The 9070-nt window shown below is 37.3% G+C and overlaps 2 long non-coding RNA genes across 3 annotated transcripts in view; both read right to left on the bottom strand.

Annotated features, from left to right (window-relative positions):
• Positions 1-9070, bottom strand: part of LOC148742395 (uncharacterized) — a 280537-nt gene that overhangs the window by 50132 nt on the left and 221335 nt on the right. The gene's annotated exons all lie outside the window — the stretch shown is intronic.
• LOC148742404 (uncharacterized) lies at positions 2586-7994 on the bottom strand. Its single transcript, XR_015999760.1, has 3 exons — positions 7660-7994; positions 4992-5092; positions 2586-2779 (listed from the first exon to the last, which is right to left on the bottom strand). It is a non-coding gene; the product is annotated as an uncharacterized LOC148742404 (long non-coding RNA).

Raw genomic sequence — 9070 nt, 5'->3', positions numbered from 1 at the left:
TAGTAGGTGATGCCCATGGCTGGCGTTCTCCTAAACAAGGCTGTGTGTAGAAAATTACGGCGTTAACATAAGTGTGTTCCAGAACACTATCCTCCAATCTTCTTGTATCTAAATGAGAAAAACAATTACAGCCTTTAAGCTTGCGGAATGGACTACCACTGTAAACAGTCGAATGTACAGGGCAGAAAAAGTGCAGATTCAGTTTCGAAACAAAGCATGTGTGGTTGGTTCCTTGAGGTCCCTCTTATACATGTCTACTTACTGGGTTATAAATCCAGGAGCTGATGCAAAGGGTGGGGCAATGTCCAAATGATCGACAGCGTAACCAATAGCATTTAAACCAGAAAATTCAACAACCAACACCAGGAATATAACACTTGTTCTCCCTAGCCAAATATAGCCTGTTGCCACTATAAATATTCCAGCTAATAAACCTATGGACAGAATCGGAGAAGATTCATCTTTAAGTGAATCTTGAAGTCAAAATTTCATCCATCAAGTGAGGTTTACGCATGGCCCGTATACATCTTCTCCACATACGCTCAGACTATAAGTTTTGAAAATTTGAAAAGTTTGTTTTGACTTAAATGGAACGCCATAGATTGGCGCGCGCGAAATACCACAAAAACGATTCTACATTAAAAAAACTTTTCTTTTATTTTCTCAAGTCAGAACAAGAAACTCAATTCATCGAAAACCTTACTTATTTTCTCTTTTTTTTTTTTTTCACTGTTGTCACTTTTTTTTTTTTGCAACAAATGCGAAGAATGTTCGTTTGTTTTTTTGTGCAATAAAGGCGTACAAGAGAATCAAAGCCGGATGGCTTTTTCCCGACCGGCTCACGTCAACCCGTCCAGCCCTGCACACGTCAGCTTTTGGTACACTTTTCTATGGGATTGCGCGAGCGGGGCCAGTCGGGTCATATGATAATTTTACTAATCCCCGCGAAAAAGACGATCATATGCGAGCCTTAACAGAATTATAGTTTATGCTACTGGCCTTAGCGATTGCTAACTACTTACAGATATACAAATGTAAGTATTACCTGCCCCGTAGAAAATTTTCCTTATTGTACCAACTTTACAAATCTTGTATCTTATGAGCATATCAGCCGTTATTCTTCCTACTGGACCTAGAATGGCTTTAAACAAATACGGACAAGCTGCTAGGAATCCGGCCAGTCTGAAACGAGAAAAAAATAGACATTGTCTTTGCGTCGGCAGGTGAATTCATAACTTTTATGTACATCCTAAAAAAAGCATACGTCTCTTTGGTGGTTTTGATAATGTTTTCTTCGTTTAGCTTTTCATGTCTTAGTCTTGCCTAATTGCTATGAGAATTTACTTTAAGGAGATGCGGAGAAAAGGTTACCGGTAAAGCTCATTTTTTCAGCGTCTCGAGTTGGCCCGCCTGACCAAGACCAACAATGTGGCAATTAGAGAAAAAAAAAGCAAATTTAAAAACTGCCAGGGAGCTGGATTAAATCAAAGTCATCAACAATGGATAGTTCTCATTTGACAATAATCCATGGGTTTTAAGGACCTTAATCACAAAATAATGCTTTCAAAAACAAACATCTGACAGAGTAATGGTAGCAAATTTTAAAATGTCGACTATTTCAGAGATATTCCCTCGTCATAGATCTAACAGAGGGTAAATTAATGCTCAAGACTTCTTCTAAACTTTTCAAAACTCGCCACAGTTGCTTGCCTAACTCTAGAGAATCATAAGGAAAAATGCTTATTGTTTGACTTTGCCGCAGATGCCTGATCCAGTAAGGTGACAGTTTTGATGACAGTTTAATGACATATTACAATATTACAAGAAATATGTACTGCCCGCAGTCAGCAAAGGCTAGTCGAGGCGGGCAGTGTTTAATACATATATTAAAAAATATGAAATAAAAAAGATTTACAGTGAAGAGATTCAAAATTCTAGACAAATTACAAAGCAGGGCGGGAAACTTTCTTTTCAATTCACTTGTCCCTTTGGACAAGTGTAGTGTGTATTTTACTTGTCCGGACCACAAAACTACTTGTCCCAAAAAATCGGCAAAGGCAATTTAGGGTTTCAAAAATCCTTTTTTATCAGTTCAACAATGCCCCAGTTAAGTGGAAATCAATGGCGACGCTGAGCGAAGAAATCAAATACACAGCTTGCACAAAAAGAAAAGAAAGTTTATTTCCTAGGGTCTTAGTTGTAAAATAGGGAAAAAATGATTTATTATCTATCCAAAGTCAGGCAACGTTAGAGCTCTACAACTTAGGCCTAGTTTATACGTCGCCTCAGTCGAATCTAATTCAGACCAATTTAATTCCATTAAATTCGTCGTTCCTTCGACGTAAACCGTGGCGTGGTTTTCTGCATCGAAATCAATACGATCGAATTTAATTCTCTTCCCAAATGCAGTGCCTCGGGTCGCTGCGGGCTCGCCAAAATAAATTGAAATACATTAAGAAAATGTATGCATTTCATTCGACGCGGCGCTAGTGGGACGTTAAAACTGAAGACGCGTTATCGCTATTTTATCCGTCTTACCAAGACGGGTAAAAACGTGAAGGACGAATTTAATTTACCAGACGAATTTAATTCGTTTTAGACGTCGCGCTATCATCAAATTTAATTGCTTGTGGGACCTTGAATTAAATTCGACTGTAGCGCGACGTATAAGCTAGGCCTTCCTTGTCCAATCGCACAACTTCGATCATCTTTTTCCTTGTCCGAATGGAAAAGTTACCCGTCTCGGACGTTCGGACGGGCCAAGTTTCCTGCCCTGCAACTACATTAATACATTTAAGATAAGGCAAGAAAACAGAACAAGCTGGGGTCTTATAGTTGTGCTATTAAAGCAGACAAATCAATATAATCGTCATATTTTTCGAGTCTCTGGAGGAGGAAATCATGAACTTTACTTTTAAAATTGTATTTTGATAAGGTCCAAATTACTTAAAACAACTTTGTGTTCTATCATAATTATGTGGTTGCCATGACACCAACACATGAGAATTTTGACAGTGAGAAACAGTGATAAGAGTTTCCATCAGAAGGTCAACCAGCAAAACTAACATCTATTGTAAATAGTAAAGGAGACAAAACACTATTAGATATGGTGTTAATGCTAAAGTAATCTAAAATTGTGGACAGAGAAACTAAGTTCAGGTAACAGCTAAATGCAAGCTTGGTGTTTGTCTAAGCCTGTGTATAACTGTACAGCATGTATATGTCACACCATTTTGACCCCTACTTCATTCTTCAATGTTGTTTTATAAGTGACTGTGGTTTTTTTTTTTCTTAGATAACATTGATGCTAATGTACATGTACTGTAGATTAGTTTTATTCACATTATAATATTGACTTTTGACCCCAAATTATGCACAAGTACTTTGTTGAAAACAATACCATTAATACTTAAGCTCCCTTATAAGGGAGCTTAAATTTACCAGAACAGAAACACTTTGATACAAGCTGTGGCAGTACTCATGAAAATACGTTTTACATTTGAGAAATTGAATTCATTTCATTACATTTGGAACAGAATTAAATTAAAGCTTAACAACTTGAACAAATTAAGCTGGAATGTAACAAGAAAGTAGTTCAGACTTTGAGCTTGAAGCTCATCTTTTCTCTTAATCATTAAAATTTTAATGTTGAATTCGAAGCAGCGAGGCTTCCAGCTTTGTTATAATTAAAACAAGAAAAACCATTTAAATTTATCTCAGCCAGTAAGAAGTACATCATTATGAAATAACAACATTGACCACGCTTTGTAATGGCAATTATGATCTGCCTGGACAATTAGATGCTACAAAATAATGCTGTATTTACTGACGCAAATAATGATCTCTTTTTTTTTTTAAATGGCCAGAGCAGCAGCTGCTTGTGAACCGCTCGACGTGGTTATCGCGAGTTGTTGGTTTGCGGCAAGATTACTGAGTTGATTTTGAAAATGGCCATTTCTTACCTCTTGATTGTGTTTTTTATTTTCTTGAGATCTCAAGACACAATAATAGCGTTCAAAAGATTTATTTTTAAAAGCGAATCAGTTTTACTTCCTTTAAAAAGAATAGACAGCATTCTCGTCTTCTGACTGATGTCATCAAACTATTTGATTCTGAGAACACCTTCGCGACGTAGAAAGGAATGACAAGGACACATCAAAACCAGTCGCCAGACACTTTATCTACCTATAATCATTCTAAGCAGTGTCAACGAATGCTGTTCATTTCTACTAATTCATTCGTCTTTTTCTCGTCACCCGGTTCCCACCCAGCTTTTAAGCTCCACTTTCTGCATATAAACACACACAACACACGATTCTCCCATTCGCTCTGAGGAAGGGCTAACGCTCCAAACGTCGGCTTTTTAACTCTTTTACAGTGGTGGCCAATTTACAATTTCAACTTAGTTGATAAAACCAAATTACCATGTTACCCCAACCGACGCAGCACCACAGTTTCTTTAGAAACTTACTCATTTTATTCCTTAATTTTCACATTTAGAAAACGGAGGAGATTTAAGTATGTTGAAGTCATGCATGTTTTTACTCAGAGTGTTTGGAAGGTGTATTTAGTAAGCTCAAATAACAAATTGTAGAGGAAGCATGATCATTTTTTGCTCAGGTTGACCGAGTACAACAATAAACAGAACACTTAACTGTCCGAGATAAACACAGGTGCATGATGCTGTCATTAGTAAGCTTGGAAAGAAATTAGTGAAGGACCCAATTTTGTTTATTAATTCAGTTGCAGCCTAAGCATACATGCGAGTCATTAAGTTAGTTGTTAAACACACGTCATGGTTTTTTTAATTGTTGTTTAACTGCAGCTAGAACTGAAAATCGTTTCTACAGCTGACTACATGTATACTCTTTCATCAACAATTCAGAAAGAGCTATTTGAGGCTTGATGCTCATGAAAATGTTAAGGATTTCCTAAATTTTAAAAGGAATTAATAAAGAAATGATCTTCAGTTTATAAGATGTTAAAGCTACTTGAACCCTTTTCAAATGGTTCCAAAGGTTGTACTTCATAGAAATCACAGACAAGTGCAGCCAAATCATCTACTCTTCATCAACTTACATTGTGTCATCTGCTATAAAAAACAAAACTAAACTAAAACAAAAACAAGAGGGAAATGAATTCAATTTTTCATATCCTTATCAGCAAATGTGACTGATTAACTGTTGTTCAGTTATCACAGAAGATATAATTTTAATGAAGCAAATTTGACCTGCAGATGAAATTCAAGCAAAGAAACGATCCTCACAAGTAGACTGTAATTCATATAATTATTATAAGCAATTGCAGAAAAGAAACCAGAAAACATTCAGGCTTTGAAAGGATTCGAACCCCTGCCTCCAAGATACTAGTTGAGCAGTCTACTACCAACTATCAGCTACAAAGCCACATGTTAATAGGCAAAATTTTAAAGCAAATCTAATCAAAATTTTCAATGAATAATCAATTTGAGCTGCAGGTGAAAATTAAGCGACGAAACGGTCCTTGCTGGTGGACTGGACACTACAGTACCAAGAGAGGGAACAGTGAGCCATGAAGCCAGATTCAGAGCAAAAACTAAGAACAATGAACTCATTTGCCCCCAAAAGCTAAAAAGGAAAGATTTTCAACAAGGGTTGTCATAGGGATGCCCAGCATCATCACTGAAAGCTTAATCCAGTAAGGTTCAAATCACATAAAAAATTTTGTGTTGACTTCTATAATAAATATGTGGTTGCCATGACACCAACACATTAGAATTGTAACAGTCAGAGAAACAACTTGAACAGTGATAAAAATTTCCATCAGAAAGTCAACCAGCAAAACTAACATGTATTGTAAATGGTACAGGGGACAAAACACTATTAGATATGGTGTTAATGCTAAAGTAATCTCAAAATGTGGACAAAGAAATCAAGATGAGGCAAGTCAGAGCTGTCTGTCTGAGCCAAATATATGTACAACTGTACAGCATGCATGTCACACCATTTCGACCCCTAATTCATTCTTGGATGTTGTTTTATTGGCAACTGTTTTTTTTCTTGGATAACGTTGATGCTGATGTACATGTATTGCAGATCAGTTTATTTCACATTATAGCTAGTGACTTTTGGACCCCAAAATGTAACAAATACATCTGTATACAAGTACTGCACTGAAAACAATACCATTAATACTCAGCATAACAGTATAAAACTGCTGCTTTAATTAATAGTCTGAGCATATACAACTTTGTAAGGGGTTTTAGAAGGGCTTATAAATAAAGGCCCTACTTCATTCTTCAATGTTGTTTTATAAGTGACTGTGGTTTTTTTTTTTTCTTGGATAACATTGATGCTAATGTACATTGTACTGTAGACTAGTTTTATTCACATTATAGTGATTTTTGACCCCAAAATGCACAAGTACTTTGCTGAAAACAATACCATTAATACTCAGTGTAACAGTATAAGACTGCTGGTTTAATTAATAGTATGAGCATATACAACTTTGTAAAAGGTTTTAGAAGGGCTTATAAATAAAGGGCCTTACAAGCACAATGTATATATCTAAGGGAGCTTTAATTTACCAGAACAGAAACACTTTCAATTGATACAAGCTGTGGCAGCACTCGTCAATATATCTTTTACATTTGAGAAATTGAATTCATGAAATTTCAATTCATGAAGCTCTTGATACATTTTGTTTCTAGTACACACTGTAAGTCAATACATATATTGTTTTGTTGTGTAGTATTGCTGAGTATTTTGACAAGTTGTGCTGTATTTTGACGAGCCCGTAGGGCAAGTCAAAATACAAACAATGAGTAAAAAACTACTCAGCAATACTACACAACAAAACATCTAAGACGAGATTTACTATCCAACACGCTAAATTGTTATTTCAGTGTGAGAGAATTTAGCAGATATTTCTGGAATACAAATATCGCGTGATATTTGTGCTTGCATGTCTTGCACGTTATTTGTACTCTTCAAAACACAATTGGTTAATAAATATATCTTATAAGTCTGACGTTTTTTGTGTAGTATATTGCTGAGTATTTTTACGAGTTGTGCTGTATTTTAACTAGCCCATAGGGTGAGTCAACTACAAACAACGACTAAAAATGCTCAGTGATACTACATAACAAAACGTCTAATAAGAGATTATTATCCAACACGCCAAATTGTTATTTCAGTGCGGGCGAGTTTCGTGGACATTTCTGAAGTACAAATATCGCGTGACATCTGTACTCGTCTCGCGCGTTATTTGTACTCTACGAAGCACAATTGGATAATAAACGTATATCATACTGACGGACCAAACAGCTTTTTTTATCGATTTCTCGCCTCACTTCATGACCGATACTGAGGGAGGTTAAATGACTTTGCACTATATTTCGATGGAAGAATTTAGGATATTTAAAATAATCGCCTAAATCTCGTGGTGTTTGTTGTGACTAACAAAAAGCAAAACGAAAAGATCAAAAGGTTGCATGGTCTATGTACTTTGAGTAGTCCAACGAGGTTAGGTAAATGGACTGGAGGTCATTGTTTTGTCCACCAATCCATTGCTTGGTGATCAGTTCTTTCAACATTTGTTAAAGGATAAGTACGCAGTGGTACTAATAAGATACATGTCATAGACATTGAATAAGTTGAAAGTCTTGTTATTAGACCTCACCTGTCGAAGTATAAATTCGAATTTTCATCCAGGAGGGTTTGAAGTTACTTCCCACATCCGATGCACAGAGTGAAGAGGAGAATACTCTTTTTTTTAGAAAAGGTTGACAAATGTAACACAGCTGTCGAAACCAACCGTCCGGACTATACAGTGCGACATCAATACTTTCAGTATTCAATCCACAGCCGTCCGCCATTTTGAATGAGGTTGCTAGGTAACTGAGTCGAGAGGAAGTCATGGCCAATCAGAAATAAGAATCCGCGTTCAAAGAAATCTTTGCTTTTCATTGGAAAATCTGGATTTTGGAAATCCAGATTTCGGATTTTAGGGTGATTCCCTCGTTTTGCACTGCGCAACCTTGTCTGCTCATAACATTGCGACATCGAAGATGGCGGCCGTTCTTCCTGCTAGCGTGAAAAGAACAGACAAGGGACGCTTAGGCGGAGCAAAAGCTTTTATTCGTAATAAGAATGCCGCAAATCGGCTGACACTTCCAGGTCTGCTCTCGAAAAACAAGAAAATGAAAAGGAAGTGCGTGATCAGGAAGTCTGCAGTAGATTTGTACTTCGCGGCCGTCGAGTTGTAGAATTAAATGTCCTCACGGAGGCTTTGGACGGGAGCTGTGAAGCGTGTGGGGCAGCTCTACGGCTCTCCGACTGCGTAAAAGAAACAGTCTCTGGGCTAGGATCACTACTCTACATAAACTGTTCAAACTCCGAGTGTGGAGAGACAAATATCTGTCGAAGAAATAAGACCCACGGCAGGTAGCACCGGAACAACGCGAGGGAGACCAATCTTTGCTGTAAACACTAAGCTTGCTGCGGGTTTGTTTACATTTAATGTTGCTAAGAATATTGTTTCCACGATAAAAGCACCCATTTAACATCTAGCCAATTTTTAAATAAATTTTAACTTATTATGCCGATTTAAAAATCGACATATTTATGGGGACGTGTGCTACACGCAAGCGTAGGTGCTACTCACCATCACTTGGAGAGTCCACGCTGAAGACTTGCGAGAGGGAAGTAGGGCCCGAAATTGAAAAGTCGGCAAAGGAATCATGTCTGGAAAGTTTAGAAAGCAAAAGAAACCTGTGGAAAGAGAATAATGAAAAGGAAAATGTGGCGATAGGCTAGGAGCGTAATCATTCCACTAATTTTTCATGTTTTTCTCGTTGCCATGCACCCACCAATAACGTAGCTCCATTTTCTGCCTTTAAAAGCACACACAACCCACAATTCCTCTATTCGCTCCGACGAAGGGCTAACGCTCGAAACGTCAGCTTTTGTAATCATTACGGTGGCCAATTTACCATTACAACTTTGTTGATATATCCAAATTAGGAGCGTAATATGACAGGGGATGACTGCGATCTCAAAACCATATCTACCTTTCACGGCAGTTTGTGAGG

Source organism: Stylophora pistillata, chromosome 1, assembly GCF_964205215.1.
Source record: "Stylophora pistillata chromosome 1, jaStyPist1.2, whole genome shotgun sequence".
NCBI classification, from domain to species: Eukaryota; Metazoa; Cnidaria; class Anthozoa; order Scleractinia; family Pocilloporidae; genus Stylophora; species Stylophora pistillata.
The sequence above is the reverse complement of the archived record's forward strand: the minus strand, read 5'-3'. Positions and strand labels throughout refer to the sequence as shown.